At 39.7% G+C, this 22,384-nt stretch overlaps 1 protein-coding gene and 1 long non-coding RNA gene across 2 annotated transcripts in view; both read right to left on the bottom strand.

The window, feature by feature from the left end:
* ccdc24 (coiled-coil domain containing 24) overlaps positions 1-22,384 on the bottom strand; it is a 130,265-nt gene that overhangs the window by 80,047 nt on the left and 27,834 nt on the right. The window lies entirely within an intron of this gene.
* On the bottom strand, positions 19,455-22,183 carry LOC148981452 (uncharacterized). Its single transcript, XR_016168547.1, has 3 exons — positions 21,102-22,183; positions 20,941-21,030; positions 19,455-20,856 (listed from the first exon to the last, which is right to left on the bottom strand). It is a non-coding gene; the product is annotated as an uncharacterized LOC148981452 (long non-coding RNA).

Raw genomic sequence — 22,384 nt, 5'->3', positions numbered from 1 at the left:
TTAAGTTTCTCCAATCTTCTCAAAACTCTGGATTATGATAAAGGGCTATGAGACTTAGACCTGAGTGCAAAAATGGAGGCTCTAGCCCCTTCCAGAGCTGAGATATCGAAACTCAAAAATTCGCCCCGAAAAAAAAACGACAGTGGTACCCCTTACGTTTTTTTTTTGGGCGAAAAATTAAGTTTCTCCAATCTTCTCAAAACTCTGGATTATGATAAAGGGCTATGAGACTTAGACCTGAGTGCAAAAATGGAGGCTCTAGCCCCTTCCAGAGCTGAGATATCGAAACTCAAAAATTCGGCCCAAAAAAAAAAACGACAGTGGTACCCCTTACGTTTTTTTTTTGGGGCGAAAAATTAAGTTTCTCCAATCTTCTCAAAACTCTGGATTATGATAAAGGGCCATGAGACTTAGACCTGAGTGCAAAAATGGAGGCTCTAGCCCCTTCCAGAGCTGAGATATCGAAACTCAAAAATTCGCCCCGAAAAAAAAACGACAGTGGTACCCCTTACGTTTTTTTTTTTGGGGCGAAAAATTAAGTTTCTCCAATCTTCTCAAAACTCTGGATTATGATAAAGGGCCATGAGACTTAGACCTGAGTGCAAAAATGGAGGCTCTAGCCCCTTCCAGAGCTGAGATATCGAAACTCAAAAATTCGCCCCGAAAAAAAAACGACAGTGGTACCCCTTACGTTTTTTTTTTTTGGGCGAAAAATTAAGTTTCTCCAATCTTCTCAAAACTCTGGATTATGATAAAGGGCTATGAGACTTAGACCTGAGTGCAAAAATGGAGGCTCTAGCCCCTTCCAGAGCTGAGATATCGAAACTCAAAAATTCAACCCGAAAAAAAAACGACAGTGGTACCCCTTACGTTTTTTTTTTTGGGCGAAAAATTAAGTTTCTCCAATCTTCTCAAAACTCTGGATTATGATAAAGGGCTATGAGACTTAGACCTGAGTGCAAAAATGGAGGCTCTAGCCCCTTCCAGAGCTGAGATATCGAAACTCAAAAATTCGCCCCGAAAAAAAAACGACAGTGGTACCCCTTACGTTTTTTTTTTGGGCGAAAAATTAAGTTTCTCCAATCTTCTCAAAACTCTGGATTATGATAAAGGGCTATGAGACTTAGACCTGAGTGCAAAAATGGAGGCTCTAGCCCCTTCCAGAGCTGAGATATCGAAACTCAAAAATTCGGCCCAAAAAAAAAAACGACAGTGGTACCCCTTACGTTTTTTTTTTGGGGCGAAAAATTAAGTTTCTCCAATCTTCTCAAAACTCTGGATTATGATAAAGGGCCATGAGACTTAGACCTGAGTGCAAAAATGGAGGCTCTAGCCCCTTCCAGAGCTGAGATATCGAAACTCAAAAATTCGCCCCGAAAAAAAAACGACAGTGGTACCCCTTACGTTTTTTTTTTTGGGGCGAAAAATTAAGTTTCTCCAATCTTCTCAAAACTCTGGATTATGATAAAGGGCCATGAGACTTAGACCTGAGTGCAAAAATGGAGGCTCTAGCCCCTTCCAGAGCTGAGATATCGAAACTCAAAAATTCGGCCCAAAAAAAAAACGACAGTGGTACGTACCCCTTACGTTTTTTTTTTGGGGCGAAAAATTAAGTTTCTCCAATCTTCTCAAAACTCTGGATTATGATAAAGGGCCATGAGACTTAGACCTGAGTGCAAAAATGGAGGCTCTAGCCCCTTCCAGAGCTGAGATATCGAAACTCAAAAATTCGCCCCGAAAAAAAAACGACAGTGGTACCCCTTACGTTTTTTTTTTTGGGCGAAAAATTAAGTTTCTCCAATCTTCTCAAAACTCTGGATTATGATAAAGGGCTATGAGACTTAGACCTGAGTGCAAAAATGGAGGCTCTAGCCCCTTCCAGAGCTGAGATATCGAAACTCAAAAATTCAACCCGAAAAAAAAACGACAGTGGTACCCCTTACGTTTTTTTTTTTGGGCGAAAAATTAAGTTTCTCCAATCTTCTCAAAACTCTGGATTATGATAAAGGGCTATGAGACTTAGACCTGAGTGCAAAAATGGAGGCTCTAGCCCCTTCCAGAGCTGAGATATCGAAACTCAAAAATTCGCCCCGAAAAAAAAACGACAGTGGTACCCCTTACGTTTTTTTTTTTGGGCGAAAAATTAAGTTTCTCCAATCTTCTCAAAACTCTGGATAATGATAAAGGGCTATGAGACTTAGACCTGAGTGCAAAAATGGGTGCTCTAGCCCCTTCCAGAGCTGAGATATCGAAACTCAAAAATTCGGCCCAAAAAAAAAAACGACAGTGGTACCCCTTACGTTTTTTTTTGGGGCGAAAAATTAAGTTTCTCCAATCTTCTCAAAACTCTGGATTATGATAAAGGGCCATGAGACTTAGACCTGAGTGCAAAAATGGAGGCTCTAGCCCCTTCCAGAGCTGAGATATCGAAACTCAAAAATTCAACCGGAAAAAAAAACGACAGTGGTACCCCTTACGTTTTTTTTTTTGGGCGAAAAATTAAGTTTCTCCAATCTTCTCAAAACTCTGGATTATGATAAAGGGCTATGAGACTTAGACCTGAGTGCAAAAATGGAGGCTCTAGTCCCTTCCAGAGCTGAGATATCGAAACTCAAAAATTCGCCCCGAAAAAAAAACGACAGTGGTACCCCTTACGTTTTTTTTTTTGGGCGAAAAATTAAGTTTCTCCAATCTTCTCAAAACTCTGGATTATGATAAAGGGCTATGAGACTTAAACCTGAGTGCAAAAATGGAGGCTCTAGCCCCTTCCAGAGCTGAGATATCGAAACTCAAAAATTCGGCCCAAAAAAAAAAAACGACAGTGGTACCCCTTACGTTTTTTTTTTGGGGCGAAAAATTAAGTTTCTCCAATCTTCTCAAAACTCTGGATTATGATAAAGGGCCATGAGACTTAGACCTGAGTGCAAAAATGGAGGCTCTAGCCCCTTCCAGAGCTGAGATATCGAAACTCAAAAATTCGCCCCGAAAAAAAAACGACAGTGGTACCCCTTACGTTTTTTTTTTTGGGGCGAAAAATTAAGTTTCTCCAATCTTCTCAAAACTCTGGATTATGATAAAGGGCCATGAGACTTAGACCTGAGTGCAAAAATGGAGGCTCTAGCCCCTTCCAGAGCTGAGATATCGAAACTCAAAAATTCGGCCCAAAAAAAAAACGACAGTGGTACCCCTTACGTTTTTTTTTTGGGGCGAAAAATTAAGTTTCTCCAATCTTCTCAAAACTCTGGATTATGATAAAGGGCCATGAGACTTAGACCTGAGTGCAAAAATGGAGGCTCTAGCCCCTTCCAGAGCTGAGATATCGAAACTCAAAAATTCGCCCCGAAAAAAAAACGACAGTGGTACCCCTTACGTTTTTTTTTTTGGGCGAAAAATTAAGTTTCTCCAATCTTCTCAAAACTCTGGATTATGATAAAGGGCCATGAGACTTAGACCTGAGTGCAAAAATGGAGGCTCTAGCCCCTTCCAGAGCTGAGATGTCGAATCTCAAAAATTCGCCCCGAAAAAAAAACGACAGTGGTACCCCTTACGTTTTTTTTTTTTGGGCGAAAAATTAAGTTTCTCCAATCTTCTCAAAACTCTGGATTATGATAAAGGGCCATGAGACTTAGACCTGAGTGCAAAAATGGAGGCTCTAGCCCCTTCCAGAGCTGAGATATCGAAACTCAAAAATTCGCCCCGAAAAAAAAAACGACAGTGGTACCCCTTACGTTTTTTTTTTTGGGCGAAAAATTAAGTTTCTCCAATCTTCTCAAAACTCTGGATTATGATAAAGGGCCATGAGACTTAGACCTGAGTGCAAAAATGGAGGCTCTAGCCCCTTCCAGAGCTGAGATATCGAAACTCAAAAATTCGCCCCGAAAAAAAAAACGACAGTGGTACCCCTTACGTTTTTTTTTTTTGGGCGAAAAATTAAGTTTCTCCAATCTTCTCAAAACTCTGGATTATGATAAAGGGCTATGAGACTTAGACCTGAGTGCAAAAATGGAGGCTCTAGCCCCTTCCAGAGCTGAGATATCGAAACTCAAAAATTCAACCCGAAAAAAAAAACGACAGTGGTACCCCTTACGTTTTTTTTTTTGGGCGAAAAATTAAGTTTCTCCAATCTTCTCAAAACTCTGGATTATGATAAAGGGCTATGAGACTTAGACCTGAGTGCAAAAATGGAGGCTCTAGCCCCTTCCAGAGCTGAGATATCGAAACTCAAAAATTCGCCCCGAAAAAAAAACGACAGTGGTACCCCTTACGTTTTTTTTTTTGGGCGAAAAATCAAGTTTCTCCAATCTTCTCAAAACTCTGGATTATGATAAAGGGCTATGAGACTTAGACCTGAGTGCAAAAATGGAGGCTCTAGCCCCTTCCAGAGCTGAGATATCGAAACTCAAAAATTCAACCCGAAAAAAAAACGACAGTGGTACCCCTTACGTTTTTTTTTTGGGCGAAAAATTAAGTTTCTCCAATCTTCTCAAAACTCTGGATTATGATAAAGGGCTATGAGACTTAGACCTGAGTGCAAAAATGGAGGCTCTAGCCCCTTCCAGAGCTGAGATATCGAAACTCAAAAATTCGGCCCAAAAAAAAAAACGACAGTGGTCCCCTTACGTTTTTTTTTTTGGGGCGAAAAATTAAGTTTCTCCAATCTTCTCAAAACTCTGGATTATGATAAAGGGCCATGAGACTTAGACCTGAGTGCAAAAATGGAGGCTCTAGCCCCTTCCAGAGCTGAGATATCGAAACTCAAAAATTCGCCCCGAAAAAAAAAACGACAGTGGTACCCCTTACGTTTTTTTTTGGGGGGCGAAAAATTAAGTTTCTCCAATCTTCTCAAAACTCTGGATTATGATAAAGGGCCATGAGACTTAGACCTGAGTGCAAAAATGGAGGCTCTAGCCCCTTCCAGAGCTGAGATATCGAAACTCAAAAATTCGGCCCGAAAAAAAAAACGACAGTGGTACCCCTTACGTTTTTTTTTGGGGGGCGAAAAATTAAGTTTCTCCAATCTTCTCAAAACTCTGGATTATGATAAAGGGCCATGAGACTTAGACCTGAGTGCAAAAATGGAGGCTCTAGCCCCTTCCAGAGCTGAGATATCGAAACTCAAAAATTCGGCCCAAAAAAAAAACGACAGTGGTACCCCTTACGTTTTTTTTTTTTGGGCGAAAAATTAAGTTTCTCCAATCTTCTCAAAACTCTGGATTAATTAAGTTTCTCCAATCTTCTCAAAACTCTGGTTTATGATAAAGGGCTATGAGACTTAGACCTGAGTGCAAAAAATGTAGGCTCTAGCCCCTTCCAGAGCTGAGATATCGAAACTCAAAAATTCGCCCCGAAAAAAAAACGACAGTGGTACCCCTTACGTTTTTTTTTTTTGAGCGAAAAATTAAGTTTCTCCAATCTTCTCAAAACTCTGGATTATGATAAAGGGCCATGAGACTTAGACCTGAGTGCAAAAATGGAGGTTCTAGCCCCTTCCAGAGCTGAGATATCGAAACTCAAAAATTCGGCCCGAAAAAAAAAACGACAGTGGTACCCCTTACGTTTTTTTTTGGGGGGCGAAAAATTAAGTTTCTCCAATCTTCTCAAAACTCTGGATTATGATAAAGGGCCATGAGACTTAGACCTGAGTGCAAAAATGGAGGCTCTAGCCCCTTTCAGAGCTGAGATATCGAAACTCAAAAATTCGGCCCAAAAAAAAAACGACAGTGGTACCCCTTACGTTTTTTTTTTGGGGCGAAAAATTAAGTTTCTCCAATCTTCTCAAAACTCTGGATTATGATAAAGGGCCATGAGACTTAGACCTGAGTGCAAAAATGGAGGCTCTAGCCCCTTCCAGAGCTGAGATATCGAAACTCAAAAATTCGCCCCAAAAAAAAAACGACAGTGGTACCCCTTACGTTTTTTTTTTTGGGCGAAAAATTAAGTTTCTCCAATCTTCTCAAAACTCTGGATTATGATAAAGGGCTATGAGACTTAGACCTGAGTGCAAAAATGGAGGCTCTAGCCCCTTCCAGAGCTGAGATATCGAAACTCAAAAATTCAACCCGAAAAAAAAACGACAGTGGTACCCCTTACGTTTTTTTTTTTGGGCGAAAAATTAAGTTTCTCCAATCTTCTCAAAACTCTGGATTATGATAAAGGGCTATGAGACTTAGACCTGAGTGCAAAAATGTAGGCTCTAGTCCCTTCCAGAGCTGAGATATCGAAACTCAAAAATTCGCCCCGAAAAAAAAACGACAGTGGTACCCCTTACGTTTTTTTTTTGGGCGAAAAATTAAGTTTCTCCAATCTTCTCAAAACTCTGGATAATGATAAAGGGCTATGAGACTTAGACCTGAGTGCAAAAATGGGTGCTCTAGCCCCTTCCAGAGCTGAGATATCGAAACTCAAAAATTCGGCCCAAAAAAAAAAACGACAGTGGTACCCCTTACGTTTTTTTTTGGGGCGAAAAATTAAGTTTCTCCAATCTTCTCAAAACTCTGGATTATGATAAAGGGCCATGAGACTTAGACCTGAGTGCAAAAATGGAGGCTCTAGCCCCTTCCAGAGCTGAGATATCGAAACTCAAAAATTCGCCCCGAAAAAAAAACGACAGTGGTACCCCTTACGTTTTTTTTTTGGGGCGAAAAATTAAGTTTCTCCAATCTTCTCAAAACTCTGGATTATGATAAAGGGCCATGAGACTTAGACCTGAGTGCAAAAATGGAGGCTCTAGCCCCTTCCAGAGCTGAGATATCGAAACTCAAAAATTCGCCCCGAAAAAAAAACGACAGTGGTACCCCTTACGTTTTTTTTTTTGGGGCGAAAAATTAAGTTTCTCCAATCTTCTCAAAACTCTGGATTATGATAAAGGGGTATGAGACTTAGACCTGAGTGCAAAAATGGAGGCTCTAGACCCTTCCAGAGCTGAGATATCGAAACTCAAAAATTCGGCCCGAAAAAAAAAAACGACAGTGGTACCCCTTACGGTTTTTTTTTTTGAGCGAAAAATTAAGTTTCTCCAATCTTCTCAAAACTCTGGATTATGATAAAGGGCCATGACACTTAGACCTGAGTGCAAAAATGGAGGCTCTAGCCCCTTCCAGAGCTGAGATATCGAAACTCAAAAATTCGGCCCAAAAAAAAAAACGACAGTGGTACCCCTTACGTTTTTTTTTTTGGGCGAAAAATTAAGTTTCTCCAATCTTCTCAAAACTCTGGATTAATTAAGTTTCTCCAATCTTCTCAAAACTCTGGTTTATGATAAAGGGCTATGAGACTTAGACCTGAGTGCAAAAATGTAGGCTCTAGCCCCTTCCAGAGCTGAGATATCGAAACTCAAAAATTCGCCCCGAAAAAAAAACGACAGTGGTACCCCTTACGTTTTTTTTTTTGAGCGAAAAATTAAGTTTCTCCAATCTTCTCAAAACTCTGGATTATGATAAAGGGCCATGACACTTAGACCTGAGTGCAAAAATGGAGGCTCTAGCCCCTTCCAGAGCTGAGATATCGAAACTCAAAAATTCGGCCCAAAAAAAAAACGACAGTGGTACCCCTTACGTTTTTTTTTTTGGGCGAAAAATTAAGTTTCTCCAATCTTCTCAAAACTCTGGATTATGATAAAGGGGTATGAGACTTAGACCTGAGTGCAAAAATGGAGGCTCTAGCCCCTTCCAGAGCTGAGATATCGAAACTCAAAAATTCGCCCCGAAAAAAAAACGACAGTGGTACCCCTTACGTTTTTTTTTTGGGCGAAAAATAAAGCTTCTCCAATCTTCTCAAAACTCTGGATTATGATAAAGGGCCATGAGACTTAGACCTGAGTGCAAAAATGGAGGCTCTAGCCCCTTCCAGAGCTGAGATATCGAAACTCAAAAATTCGCCCCGAAAAAAAAACGACAGTGGTACCCCTTACGTTTTTTTTTTTGGGCGAAAAATTAAGTTTCTCCAATCTTCTCAAAACTCTGGATTATGATAAAGGGCCATGAGACTTAGACCTGAGTGCAAAAATGGAGGCTCTAGCCCCTTCCAGAGCTGAGATATCGAAACTCAAAAATTCGCCCCGAAAAAAAAAAACGACAGTGGTACCCCTTACGTTTTTTTTTTTGGGCGAAAAATTAAGTTTCTTCAATCTTCTCAAAACTCTGGATTATGATAAAGGGCCATGAGACTTAGACCTGAGTGCAAAAATGGAGGCTCTAGCCCCTTCCAGTGCTGAGATATCGAAACTCAAAAATTCGCCCCGAAAAAAAAACGACAGTGGTACCCCTTACGTTTTTTTTTTTTGGGCGAAAAATTAAGTTTCTCCAATCTTCTCAAAACTCTGGATTATGAAAAAGGGCCATGAGACTTAGACCTGAGTGCAAAAATGGAGGCTCTAGCCCCTTCCAGAGCTGAGATATCGAAACTCAAAAATTCGCCCCGAAAAAAAAAACGACAGTGGTACCCCTTACGTTTTTTTTTTTGGGCGAAAAATTAAGTTTCTCCAATCTTCTCAAAACTCTGGATTATGATAAAGGGCCATGAGACTTAGACCTGAGTGCAAAAATGGAGGCTCTAGCCCCTTCCAGAGCTGAGATATCGAAACTCAAAAATTCGCCCCGAAAAAAAAACGACAGTGGTACCCCTTACGTTTTTTTTTTTGGGCGAAAAATTAAGTTTCTCCAATCTTCTCAAAACTCTGGATTATGATAAAGGGCTATGAGACTTAGACCTGAGTGCAAAAATGGAGGCTCTAGCCCCTTCCAGAGCTGAGATATCGAAACTCAAAAATTCAACCGGAAAAAAAAACGACAGTGGTACCCCTTACGTTTTTTTTTTTGGGCGAAAAATTAAGTTTCTCCAATCTTCTCAAAACTCTGGATTATGATAAAGGGCTATGAGACTTAGACCTGAGTGCAAAAATGGAGGCTCTAGTCCCTTCCAGAGCTGAGATATCGAAACTCAAAAATTCGCCCCGAAAAAAAAACGACAGTGGTACCCCTTACGTTTTTTTTTTTGGGCGAAAAATTAAGTTTCTCCAATCTTCTCAAAACTCTGGATTATGATAAAGGGCTATGAGACTTAGACCTGAGTGCAAAAATGGAGGCTCTAGCCCCTTCCAGAGCTGAGATATCGAAACTCAAAAATTCGGCCCAAAAAAAAAAAACGACAGTGGTACCCCTTACGTTTTTTTTTTGGGGCGAAAAATTAAGTTTCTCCAATCTTCTCAAAACTCTGGATTATGATAAAGGGCCATGAGACTTAGACCTGAGTGCAAAAATGGAGGCTCTAGCCCCTTCCAGAGCTGAGATATCGAAACTCAAAAATTCGCCCCGAAAAAAAAACGACAGTGGTACCCCTTACGTTTTTTTTTTGGGGCGAAAAATTAAGTTTCTCCAATCTTCTCAAAACTCTGGATTATGATAAAGGGCCATGAGACTTAGACCTGAGTGCAAAAATGGAGGCTCTAGCCCCTTCCAGAGCTGAGATATCGAAACTCAAAAATTCGGCCCAAAAAAAAAACGACAGTGGTACCCCTTACGTTTTTTTTTTGGGGCGAAAAATTAAGTTTCTCCAATCTTCTCAAAACTCTGGATTATGATAAAGGGCCATGAGACTTAGACCTGAGTGCAAAAATGGAGGCTCTAGCCCCTTCCAGAGCTGAGATATCGAAACTCAAAAATTCGCCCCGAAAAAAAAACGACAGTGGTACCCCTTACGTTTTTTTTTTTTGGGCGAAAAATTAAGTTTCTCCAATCTTCTCAAAACTCTGGATTATGATAAAGGGCCATGAGACTTAGACCTGAGTGCAAAAATGGAGGCTCTAGCCCCTTCCAGAGCTGAGATGTCGAAACTCAAAAATTCGCCCCGAAAAAAAAACGACAGTGGTACCCCTTACGGTTTTTTTTTTTGGGCGAAAAATTAAGTTTCTCCAATCTTCTCAAAACTCTGGATTATGATAAAGGGCCATGAGACTTAGACCTGAGTGCAAAAATGGAGGCTCTAGCCCCTTCCAGAGCTGAGATATCGAAACTCAAAAATTCGCCCCGAAAAAAAAAACGACAGTGGTACCCCTTACGTTTTTTTTTTGGGCGAAAAATTAAGTTTCTCCAATCTTCTCAAAACTCTGGATTATGATAAAGGGCCATGAGACTTAGACCTGAGTGCAAAAATGGAGGCTCTAGCCCCTTCCAGAGCTGAGATATCGAAACTCAAAAATTCGCCCCGAAAAAAAAAACGACAGTGGTACCCCTTACGTTTTTTTTTTTTGGGCGAAAAATTAAGTTTCTCCAATCTTCTCAAAACTCTGGATTATGATAAAGGGCTATGAGACTTAGACCTGAGTGCAAAAATGGAGGCTCTAGCCCCTTCCAGAGCTGAGATATCGAAACTCAAAAATTCAACCCGAAAAAAAAACGACAGTGGTACCCCTTACGTTTTTTTTTTTGGGCGAAAAATTAAGTTTCTCCAATCTTCTCAAAACTCTGGATTATGATAAAGGGCTATGAGACTTAGACCTGAGTGCAAAAATGGAGGCTCTAGCCCCTTCCAGAGCTGAGATATCGAAACTCAAAAATTCGCCCCGAAAAAAAAACGACAGTGGTACCCCTTACGTTTTTTTTTTTGGGCGAAAAATCAAGTTTCTCCAATCTTCTCAAAACTCTGGATTATGATAAAGGGCTATGAGACTTAGACCTGAGTGCAAAAATGGAGGCTCTAGCCCCTTCCAGAGCTGAGATATCGAAACTCAAAAATTCAACCCGAAAAAAAAACGACAGTGGTACCCCTTACGTTTTTTTTTTTGGGCGAAAAATTAAGTTTCTCCAATCTTCTCAAAACTCTGGATTATGATAAAGGGCTATGAGTCTTAGACCTGAGTGCAAAAATGGAGGCTCGAGCCCCTTCCAGAGCTGAGATATCGAAACTCAAAAATTCGCCCCGAAAAAAAAACGACAGTGGTACCCCTTACGTTTTTTTTTTTTTGGGCGAAAAATTAAGTTTCTCCAATCTTCTCAAAACTCTGGATTATGATAAAGGGCTATGAGACTTAGACCTGAGTGCAAAAATGGAGGCTCTAGCCCCTTCCAGAGCTGAGATATCGAAACTCAAAAATTCGGCCCAAAAAAAAAAACGACAGTGGTACCCCTTACGTTTTTTTTTTGGGGCGAAAAATTAAGTTTCTCCAATCTTCTCAAAACTCTGGATTATGATAAAGGGCCATGAGACTTAGACCTGAGTGCAAAAATGGAGGCTCTAGCCCCTTCCAGAGCTGAGATATCGAAACTCAAAAATTCGCCCCGAAAAAAAAAACGACAGTGGTACCCCTTACGTTTTTTTTTGGGGGGCGAAAAATTAAGTTTCTCCAATCTTCTCAAAACTCTGGATTATGATAAAGGGCTATGAGACTTAGACCTGAGTGCAAAAATGGAGGCTCTAGCCCCTTCCAGAGCTGAGATATCGAAACTCAAAAATTCAACCCGAAAAAAAAACGACAGTGGTACCCCTTACGTTTTTTTTTTTGGGCGAAAAATTAAGTTTCTCCAATCTTCTCAAAACTCTGGATTATGATAAAGGGCTATGAGTCTTAGACCTGAGTGCAAAAATGGAGGCTCGAGCCCCTTCCAGAGCTGAGATATCGAAACTCAAAAATTCGCCCCGAAAAAAAAACGACAGTGGTACCCCTTACGTTTTTTTTTTTTGGGCGAAAAATTAAGTTTCTCCAATCTTCTCAAAACTCTGGATTATGATAAAGGGCTATGAGACTTAGACCTGAGTGCAAAAATGGAGGCTCTAGCCCCTTCCAGAGCTGAGATATCGAAACTCAAAAATTCGGCCCAAAAAAAAAAAACGACAGTGGTACCCCTTACGTTTTTTTTTTGGGGCGAAAAATTAAGTTTCTCCAATCTTCTCAAAACTCTGGATTATGATAAAGGGCCATGAGACTTAGACCTGAGTGCAAAAATGGAGGCTCTAGCCCCTTCCAGAGCTGAGATATCGAAACTCAAAAATTCGCCCCGAAAAAAAAAACGACAGTGGTACCCCTTACGTTTTTTTTTGGGGGGCGAAAAATTAAGTTTCTCCAATCTTCTCAAAACTCTGGATTATGATAAAGGGCCATGAGACTTAGACCTGAGTGCAAAAATGGAGGCTCTAGCCCCTTCCAGAGCTGAGATATCGAAACTCAAAAATTCGCCCCGAAAAAAAAACGACAGCGGTACCCCTTACGTTTTTTTTTTTGGGGCGAAAAATTAAGTTTCTCCAATCTTCTCAAAACTCTGGATTATGATAAAGGGCCATGAGACTTAGACCTGAGTGCAAAAATGGAGGCTCTAACCCCTTCCAGAGCTGAGATATCGAAACTCCAAAATTCGGCCCGAATAAAAAACGACAGTGGTACCCCTTACGTTTTTTTTTTTGGGCGAAAAATTAAGTTTCTCCAATCTTCTCAAAACTCTGGATTATGATAAAGGGCCATGAGACTTAGACCTGAGTGCAAAAATGGAGGCTCTAGCCCCTTCCAGAGCTGAGATATCGAAACTCAAAAATTCGCCCCGAAAAAAAAACGACAGTGGTACCCCTTACGTTTTTTTTTTGGGCGAAAAATTAAGTTTATCCAATCTTCTCAAAACTCTGGATTATGATAAAGGGCTATGAGACTTAGACCTGAGTGCAAAAATGGAGGCTCTAGCCCCTTCCAGAGCTGAGATATCGAAACTCAAAAATTCAACCCGAAAAAAAAACGACAGTGGTACCCCTTACGTTTTTTTTTTTGGGCGAAAAATTAAGTTTCTCCAATCTTCTCAAAACTCTGGATTATGATAAAGGGCTATGAGACTTAGACCTGAGTGCAAAAATGGAGGCTCTAGCCCCTTCCAGAGCTAAGATATCGAAACTCAAAAATTCGCCCCGAAAAAAAAACGACAGTGGTACCCCTTACGTTTTTTTTTTTTGGGCGAAAAATTAAGTTTCTCCAATCTTCTCAAAACTCTGGATTATGATAAAGGGCTATGAGACTTAGACCTGAGTGCAAAAATGGAGGCTCTAGCCCCTTCCAGAGCTGAGATATCAAAACTCAAAAATTCGGCCCAAAAAAAAAACGACAGTGGTACCCCTTACGTTTTTTTTTTGGGGCGAAAAATTAAGTTTCTCCAATCTTCTCAAAACTCTGGATTATGATAAAGGGCCATGAGACTTAGACCTGAGTGCAAAAATGGAGGCTCTAGCCCCTTCCAGAGCTGAGATATCGAAACTCAAAAATTCGCCCCGAAAAAAAAACGACAGTGGTACCCCTTACGTTTTTTTTTTTTGGGCGAAAAATTAAGTTTCTCCAATCTTCTCAAAACTCTGGATTATGATAAAGGGCTATGAGACTTAGACCTGAGTGCAAAAATGGAGGCTCTAGCCCCTTCCAGAGCTGAGATATCGAAACTCAAAAATTAAACCCGAAAAAAAAACGACAGTGGTACCCCTTACGTTTTTTTTTTTGGGGCGAAAAATTAAGTTTCTCCAATCTTCTCAAAACTCTGGATTATGATAAAGGGCTATGAGACTTAGACCTGAGTGCAAAAATGGAGGCTCTAGCCCCTTCCAGAGCTGAGATATCGAAACTCAAAAATTCGCCCCGAAAAAAAAACGACAGTGGTACCCCTTACGTTTTTTTTTTTTGGGCGAAAAATTAAGTTTCTCCAATCTTCTCAAAACTCTGGATTATGATAAAGGGCTATGAGACTTAGACCTGAGTGCAAAAATGGAGGCTCTAGCCCCTTCCAGAGCTGAGATATCGAAACTCAAAAATTCAACCCGAAAAAAAAACGACAGTGGTACCCCTTACGTTTTTTTTTTTGGGCGAAAAATTAAGTTTCTCCAATCTTCTCAAAACTCTGGATTATGATAAAGGGCTATGAGACTTAGACCTGAGTGCAAAAATGGAGGCTCTAGCCCCTTCCAGAGCTGATATATCGAAACTCAAAAATTCGGCCCAAAAAAAAAACGACAGTGGTACCCCTTACGTTTTTTTTTTGGGGCGAAAAATTAAGTTTCTCCAATCTTCTCAAAACTCTGGATTATGATAAAGGGCCATGAGACTTAGACCTGAGTGCAAAAATGGAGGCTCTAGCCCCTTCCAGAGCTGAGATATCGAAACTCAAAAATTCGGCCCAAAAAAAAAACGACAGTGGTACCCCTTACGTTTTTTTTTTTTGGGCGAAAAATTAAGTTTCTCCAATCTTCTCAAAACTCTGGATTATGATAAAGGGCTATGAGACTTAGACCTGAGTGCAAAAATGGAGGCTCTAGCCCCTTCCAGAGCTGAGATATCGAAACTCAAAAATTCAACCCGAAAAAAAAACGACAGTGGTACCCCTTACGTTTTTTTTTTTGGGCGAAAAATTAAGTTTCTCCAATCTTCTCAAAACTCTGGATTATGATAAAGGGCTATGAGACTTAGACCTGAGTGCAAAAATGGAGGCTCTAGCCCCTTCCAGAGCTGATATATCGAAACTCAAAAATTCGGCCCAAAAAAAAACGACAGTGGTACCCCTTACGTTTTTTTTTTGGGGCGAAAAATTAAGTTTCTCCAATCTTCTCAAAACTCTGGATTATGATAAAGGGCCATGAGACTTAGACCTGAGTGCAAAAATGGAGGCTCTAGCCCCTTCCAGAGCTGAGATATCGAAACTCAAAAATTCGGCCCAAAAAAAAAAACGACAGTGGTACCCCTTACGGTTTTTTTTTTGAGCGAAAAATTAAGTTTCTCCAATCTTCTCAAAACTCTGGATTATGATAAAGGGCCATGACACTTAGACCTGAGTGCAAAAATGGAGGCTCTAGCCCCTTCCAGAGCTGAGATATCGAAACTCAAAAATTCGGCCCAAAAAAAAAACGACAGTGGTACCCCTTACGTTTTTTTTTTTTGGGCGAAAAATTAAGTTTCTCCAATCTTCTCAAAACTCTGGATTATGATAAAGGGGTATGAGACTTAGACCTGAGTGCAAAAATGGAGGCTCTAGCCCCTTCCAGAGCTGAGATATCGAAACTCAAAAATTCAACCCGAAAAAAAAAACGACAGTGGTACCCCTTACGTTTTTTTTTTGGGTGAAAAATTAAGTTTCTCCAATCTTCTCAAAACTCTGGATTATGATAAAGGGCTATGAGACTTAGACCTGAGTGCAAAAATGGAGGCTCTAGCCCCTTCCAGAGCTGAGATATCGAAACTCAAAAATTCGGCCCAAAAAAAAAAAACGACAGTGGTACCCCTTACGTTTTTTTTTTTTGGGCGAAAAATTAAGTTTCTCCAATCTTCTCAAAACTCTGGATTATGATAAAGGGCCATGAGACTTAGACCTGAGTGCAAAAATGGAGGCTCTAGCCCCTTCCAGAGCTGAGATATCGAAACTCAAAAATTCGCCCCGAAAAAAAAAACGACAGTGGTACCCCTTACGTTTTTTTTTTTTGGACGAAAAATTAAGTTTCTCCAATCTTCTCAAAACTCTGGATTATGATAAAGGGCCATGAGACTTAGACCTGAGTGCAAAAATGGAGGCTCTAGCCCCTTCCAGAGCTGAGATATCGAAACTCAAAAATTCGGCCCAAAAAAAAAAACGACAGTGGTACCCCTTACGTTTTTTTTTTTTTGGCGAAAAATTAAGTTTCTCCAATCTTCTCAAAACTCTGGATTATGATAAAGGGGTATGAGACTTAGACCTGAGTGCAAAAATGGAGGCTCTAGCCCCTTCCAGAGCTGAGATATCGAAAATCAAAAATTCAACCCGAAAAAAAAACGACAGTGGTACCCCTTACGTTTTTTTTTTTGGGCGAAAAATTAAGTTTCTCCAATCTTCTCAAAACTCTGGATTATGATAAAGGGCCATGAGACTTAGACCTGAGTGCAAAAATGGAGGCTCTAGCCCCTTCCAGAGCTGAGATATCGAAACTCAAAAATTCGCCCCGAAAAAAAAACGACAGTGGTACCCCTTACGTTTTTTTTTTTGGGCGAAAAATTAAGTTTCTCCAATCTTCTCAAAACTCTGGATTATGATAAAGGGCCATGAGACTTAGACCTGAGTGCAAAAATGGAGGCTCTAGCCCCTTCCAGAGCTGAGATATCGAAACTCAAAAATTCGCCCCGAAAAAAAAACGACAGTGGTACCCCTTACGTTTTTTTTTTTGGGCGAAAAATTAAGTTTCTCCAATCTTCTCAAAACTCTGGATTATGATAAAGGGCCATGAGACTTAGACCTGAGTGCAAAAATGGAGGCTCTAGCCCCTTCCAGAGCTGAGATATCGAAACTCAAAAATTCGGCCCAAAAAAAAACCGACAGTGGTACCCCTCACGTTTTTTTTTTTGGGGCGAAAAATTAAGTTTCTCCAATCTTCTCAAAACTCTGGATTATGATAAAGGGCCATGAGACTTAGACCTGAGTGCAAAAATGGAGGCTCTAGCCCCTTCCAGAGCTGAGATATCGAAACTCAAAAATTCAACCCGAAAAAAAAAACGACAGTGGTACCCCTTACGTTTTTTTTTTGGGGCGAAAAATTAAGTTTCTCCAATCTTCTCAAAACTCTGGATTATGATAAAGGGCCATGAGACTTAGACCTGAGTGCAAAAATGGAGGCTCTAGCCCCTTCCAGAGCTGAGATATCGAAACTCAAAAATTCGCCCCGAAAAAAAAACGACAGTGGTACCCCTTACGTTTTTTTTTTTGGGCGAAAAATTAAGTTTCTCCAATCTTCTCAAAACTCTGGATTATGATAACGGGCCATGAGACTTAGACCTGAGTGCAAAAATGGAGGCTCTAGCCCCTTCCAGAGCTGAGATATCCAAACTCAAAAATTCGGCCCAAAAAAAAAAAACGACAGTGGTACCCCTTACGGTTTTTTTTTTGGGCGAAAAATTAAGTTTCTCCAATCTTCTCAAAACTCTGGATTATGATAAAGGGCCATGAGACTTAGACCTGAGTGCAAAAATGGAGGCTCTAGACCCTTCCAGAGCTGAGATATCGAAACTCAAAAATTCAACCCGAAAAAAAAAAACGACAGTGGTACCCCTTACGTTTTTTTTTTGGGCGAAAAATTAAGTTTCTCCAATCTTCTCAAAACTCTGGATTATGATAAAGGGCCATGAGACTTAGACCTGAGTGCAAAAATGGAGGCTCTAGCCCCTTCCAGAGCTGTGATATCGAAGCTCAAAAATTCGGCCCAAAAAAAAAACGACAGTGGTACCCCTTACGTTTTTTTTTTTTGGGCGAAAAATTAAGTTTCTCCAATCTTCTCAAAACTCTGGATTATGATAAAGGGGTATGAGACTTAGACCTGAGTGCAAAAATGGAGGCTCTAGACCCTTCCAGAGCTGAGATATCGAAACTCAAAAATTCGGCCCGAAAAAAAAAACGACAGTGGTACCCCTTACGTTTTTTTTTTTGGGCGAAAAATTAAGTTTCTCCAATCTTCTCAAAACTCTGGTTTATGATAAAGGGCTATGAGACTTAGACCTGAGTGCAAAAATGGAGGCTCTAGCCCCTTCCAGAGCTGAGATATCGAAACTCAAAAATTCAACCCCAAAAAAAAAACTACAGTGGTACCCCTTACGTTTTTTTTTTGGACGAAAAATTAAGTTTCTCCAATCTTCTCAAAACTCTGGATTATGATAAAGGGCTATGAGACTTAGACCTGAGTGCAAAAAATGGAGGCTCTAGCCCCTTCCAGAGCTGAGATATCGAAACTCAAAAATTCAACCCCAAAAAAAAAAACTACAGTGGTACCCCTTACGTTTTTTTTTTGGACGAAAAATTAAGTTTCTCCAATCTTCTCAAAACTCTGGATTATGATAAAGGGCTATGAGACTTAGACCTGAGTGCAAAAAATGGAGGCTCTAGCCCCTTCCAGAGCTGAGATATCGAAACTCAAAAATTCGGCCCCAAAAAAAAACGACAGTGGTACCCTTTACGTTTTTTTTTTTGGGCGAAAAATTAAGTTTCTTCAATCTTCTCAAAACTCTGGATTATGATAAAGGGCCATGAGACTTAGACCTGAGTGGAAAAATGGAGGCTCTAGACCCTTCCAGAGCTGAGATATCGAAACTCAAAAATTCGACCCGAAAAAAAACCCGACAGTGGTACCCCTTACGTTTTTTTGTTTTTCGGGCGAAAAATGAAGTTTCTCCAATCTTCTCAAAACTCTGGATTCTGATAGAGGGCCATGAGACTTATACCTGAGTGCAAAAATGGAGGCTCTAAACCCTTCCAGAGCTGAGATATCAAAACTCAAAAATTCGACCCGAAAAAAAAACGACAGTGGTACCCCTTACGTTTTTTTCTTTTTCGGGCGAAAAATTAAGTTTCTCCAATCTTCTCAAAACTCTGGATTCTGATAGAGGGCCATGTGACTTAGACCTGAGTGCAAAAATGGAGGCTCTAGACCCTTCCAGAGCTGAGATATCGAAACTCAAAAATTCGACCCGAAAAAAAAACGACAGTGGTACCCCTTACGTTTTTTTCTTTTTCGGGCGAAAAATTAAGTTTCTCCAATCTTCTCAAAACTCTGGATTCTGATAGAGGGCCATGAGACTTAAACCTGAGTGCAAAAATGGAGGCTCTAGACCCTTCCAGAGCTGAGATATCGAAACTCAAAAATTCGACCCGAAAAAAAAAAACGACAGTGGTACCCCTTACGTTTTTTTCTTTTTCGGGCGAAAAATTAAGTTTCTCCAATCTTCTCAAAACTCTGGATTCTGATAGAGGGCCATGAGACTTAAACCTGAGTGCAAAAATGGAGGCTCTAGACCCTTCCAGAGCTGAGATATCGAAACTCAAAAATTCGACCCGAAAAAAAAAAAACGACAGTGGTACCCCTTACGTTTTTTTCTTTTTCGGGCGAAAAATTAAGTTTCTCCAATCTTCTCAAAACTCTGGATTCTGATAGAGGGCCATGAGACTTAAACCTGAGTGCAAAAATGGAGGCTCTAGACCCTTCCAGAGCTGAGATATTGAGATTTTTATAATGGCATAAATGCTATATGGGATCTCAGTATCTCAGCTCTGGAAGGGTCTAGAGACTCCATTTTTGCACTCAGGTCTAAGTCTCATGGCCCTCTATCAGAATCCAGAGTTTCAAGACGATCGGAGAAACTCAAAATTTCGACCCCCCCAAAAAAACGTAAGGGGTAACACTGTCGTTTTTTTTGAGGTGCGAAAAAATAAGTTTCTCCAATCCTCCTGAAACTCTGGATTCTGATAGAGGGCCATGAGACTTAGACGTGAGTGCAAAAATGGAGGCTCTAGACCCTTCCAGAGCTGAGATATTGAGATTTTTATAATGGCATAAATGCTACATGGGCTTTATATATATACTTTATATATATATATATATATATATATATATATATATATACATGAGCTTTATACCCAAAAAAGTTTCTCCTTAAAGTTTTCCTCTTTTTCTTGATGAATTTACCTCGTTTCATCCCTCAGACTTATAACAACAACACATTTTTTTAATGTATTATGAAGTACTATTATGAAGATATTTAAGACAAGTCAAGTCACATTTATTTATATAGCGCTTTTCACAATACAGATTGTATCAAAGCAGCTTCACAGTGATAACATGAAAGTAGTACAACACGGATCAATAATATTGTTAAATATTAAATAACCCCAACTAAGCAAGCCAAAAGCAAGGCGACAGTGGCAAGGAACCAAAACTCCATCAGATTGGATGGAGAAAAAACCTTGGGAGAACCCAGGCTCAGTCAGGGGCCATGTTCTCCTCTGGCTAACATTCATCTTGTTTATATATAAATATTAAATATAAATATTGTTTATGTATAAAAGGGCGCCATAACATATCGCAGGCGTTGTTTAGCCTTGTTAATTTAATTTAGCCTTGTTATTGTTTTTTCCTGTGTATAAATATAATTTTATGATGTCACATTATGATGTACACAAACCAATGATTTTCTGTTTTGTCATTATGATTGTTACATACAACTATGTTATCTTTCCATGATCTTGTATGTAATAAGTTTAAAATATATATGCAACAGGTGCACTAACACTTCATAACATCAGTAACTCGACAGCACAACCTAGAACAGTTTTCCTCTGCGTTTGTAATGTCTCCACAAAGGAGACGGGCAGCTGCTCGAAGATCTCTTTTGGAGAAAACTGTTGATTTTATACTCGAAAAAATGTAAGTATCACTCCTTATAAATTAATATTACATCAGAATGAATTGCATTGTTAGCCCACCCAAAACTTAAACACAACAATAATATTAAATGCTGACCAATACTTAATTATAAAACTTTTTTACATACTAAAAATATAATTTAATAAAACAAGCAAAATGAAATTTGTTTTGTCATATGACAGTTATTCATGAATACATTTATATTGCTAAATGCCGTGAAACATCTCAATTGTCAGTCAATCGATGAATTAATGCATACATTAATTAAATAATACATTTTATATACTGACAACAATAAGAAACATGAATAAATGAGTAAAAGAACAAATAAAAGTAACCATCACAATAAACAAATGCATATACAAGTCAACAACACATGAAACAAAGCTTTATTCAATCTACAAGCATGTATTTACAGGCGCTGAACACCACATCCTAATGCCGACTCAACACAGCGGTTCCCATTCTGCAGCCTTATTCTGATGAATTCACCAGAGGTGACTGTGCCTTCGTCCCAGAGCTTGTTGCTGTGCTGCGCTTCACAATCTGAGGCAATAAGAGCAGGTGGAGCGATAGAGGGACTCATAAGGGCAGGTGGAGCGATGGAGGGTCTCATCCATGGCACCACTTCCAGGATTCAGCTCTGGGCTCCTCATCCTCAGTGCTCACACCAGTCTGCAGACATTTCCGATCCTACAAAAATGCACAAACATTACACAAAAGCAGTCATTTTAACAGCACAATGTCATTTGATTCATGTATTAAAAATAACCTTACTTTATGTTTGAGTAAAATCCCCAAAACTTTTTTTCCCAAACAAATACTGCCATCATCTTTCCTTGCAGGTCCTGCTCCACCACAAAAGCTCTGCAGCAAATGCACAGAAATCAGACTCAGAAAAATGTTGTAATTTCTATCCATTTCTGTAGTATACTCACTCAAAGCCTCCACCGGATAAACACATGCGTGTTCTTCTGTCCCTGTAACATACAGACAAGATTCACAATATGAGCTCAACACTGCATTTAGCCTACATGCTGAGGTTGATGTGTTAACTCACTTTTAATCCAACTTAAATGTTCCTCAATATATCAACACTAATAAGGGACAAATTAAATACATATCATGTTTAGTTACTTTTTAGATTTGTTTATTTGCCTTATTTACAGCACATTTGTCTAGCACTGTTGACAACAGTGAATTATCCTACATAATAGCACACATAACGTTACATCACTCAGATGTATTTTTCATGTTGTGATGTGTTCACCTGCAAAACTTATACAATATTTTCCTTCCTGATGTAAATAGACATTTTAAATAAGGGTGTTTAAGATGTATGGTTATGTAAATCCACTTTAGGAACGTAACTTTACGTACATGTGCTTACTGGAGCTCCCCTGTTAACTAGCTATTCATAATAAAAGATGTGTTTACAGCAAAATCACAACTATACAATATTGTCTAACTCCTTTACACCTTCAACAGTTAAAACGTTTACTCTGTAGTAGTTTAACACATACGATTTAAACACAAGGAACCGTGTTTACTCACATGTGAAAACCCCCGCATTGCTGATCTCCGCGATGTTAATAATGAAGTATCCTCTCGCGTAGCCTCCTGGGATAGATGAGTATCATGAGTACCCATGGAAAAGCACTCAAAAATCTGGGCGGAAGAAGTAAGCCATCCGGGAACTTCTCGCCTACTCTTTTATGAATACTGATGTTTCGAACGTACTGCTTCTTTCACGTCCTGTTTTCGCCTACTATATAGTAGGAAAGTAGGCATATTCGAACGCACTTTAGGTATGCGTACGTCCGAATCTCGCGATAATTAGTACGTCACCCAGGTAATTCTTGCCTACTCTTTTGGATTCATAGATACTTTTTCGCTCGCCTACTCTTTTCCCCATGCTAAATAGTAGGGAAGTATGCGGTTTGGAACACAGCAAGAGAAATATTTATAATGGCATAAATGCTACGTGGGATCTCAATATCTCATCTCTAAAAGGGTCTAGAGACTCCATTTTTGCACTCAGGTCTAAGTCTCATGGCCCTCTATCAGAATCCAGAGTTTCAAGACGATCAGAGAAACTCAAAATTTCGACCCCCCCAAAAAAACGTAAGGGGTAACACTGTCGTTTTTTTGGGGGGTGCGAAAAAATGAGTTTCTCCAATCCTCCTGAAACTCTGGATTCTGATAGAGGGCCATGAGACTT

Source organism: Pimephales promelas, chromosome 5, assembly GCF_988280905.1.
Source record: "Pimephales promelas chromosome 5, fPimPro1.hap1.1, whole genome shotgun sequence".
NCBI classification, from domain to species: Eukaryota; Metazoa; Chordata; class Actinopteri; order Cypriniformes; family Leuciscidae; genus Pimephales; species Pimephales promelas.
Note: the sequence above shows the minus strand (reverse complement) of the source record. Positions and strands in the feature narration are given on the sequence as shown.